The 842-nt window shown below is 38.6% G+C and overlaps 1 long non-coding RNA gene across 3 annotated transcripts in view; it reads right to left on the reverse strand.

The window, feature by feature from the left end:
• LOC107835310 (uncharacterized) overlaps window positions 1–800 on the reverse strand; it is an 8,634-nt gene extending 7,834 nt beyond the window's left edge. For 2 of the 3 annotated variants that reach the window (XR_001661122.1, XR_001661120.1), the window contains exons 1-2: window positions 323–487; window positions 37–191 (exon numbers count right to left, since the gene is read on the reverse strand). This is a non-coding gene — a long non-coding RNA (uncharacterized LOC107835310). Of the gene's footprint in view, window positions 1–36; window positions 192–322; window positions 488–783 lie in introns of those variants that run through there. The other variant, XR_001661121.1, reaches the window with a different exon arrangement.
• Between the last annotated feature and the right edge of the window lie 42 nt (window positions 801–842).

Raw genomic sequence — 842 nt, forward strand, 5'->3', positions numbered from 1 at the left:
TGCAGCTTTCTTCTCCCTCTCCTGTTTGTCACCCACCTTTTGGCCAAATTCCTGCCTTGGCCTTTCTTCACGTCGCTTTGCCTCCAAAAGGGTGTTGTTGGCAGCTTCTTTTCTCAACCTTTCGAAGGCCGGAACTGATGGTAAAATGATGATTTACTAAAGCCGTCCATTGTCATCAACCACCATAAGAGCTAATAAGAGAAATAAAAATCACAATCATTTTTTTACCATTAGTGAAGCATAGCTTGTTACATTGATACAATTCCTTTCATAAATCATTAATTAAGCAGAATTAAAATACTTAAACTTCAATCATCATTACCTTGTTCTCTTATTGACTGAAGCTAAAACTCAAGTTGCCTTTTATGGATTTTTCTGCCTTGCTGTTAACCGTTTCTTTCTTTGCAGTTAACCTTCTCCAGTAGCTCTGTTGCTCTGTTACTATAGATACGTGATACAGAATGTTACCAAAATAAAAGCATTGGACTTTAACGGCAGTTACAAAAAACTGTAACTGTTTTTTGTAACAGTTACAGTTACAAAAAACAGGCCTGAAGTGACCCAATTCAGATTTTTTTTTTTTTTGACATAATGCGACCCATATTTGACCTTTTCATTTTCAGTCAGAACATCACAGGTCGGAGTCTTTTCGAATGCGACCCATATCCCATACATGTCCGATGCAAATGCAACTTATTGTTTATATTTAAAATGGGCAGCACATGAGTCAGTGGGAAACTGTTTAACTGCAGCTTTCTTCTCCCTCTCCTGTTTGTCACCCACCTTTTGGCCAAATTCCTGCCTTGGCCTTTCTTCACGTCGCTTTGCCTCCAAAAGGGTGT

This window comes from Poecilia formosa, unplaced genomic scaffold (assembly GCF_000485575.1).
Source record: "Poecilia formosa unplaced genomic scaffold, Poecilia_formosa-5.1.2 Scaffold1532, whole genome shotgun sequence".
NCBI classification, from domain to species: domain Eukaryota; kingdom Metazoa; phylum Chordata; class Actinopteri; order Cyprinodontiformes; family Poeciliidae; genus Poecilia; species Poecilia formosa.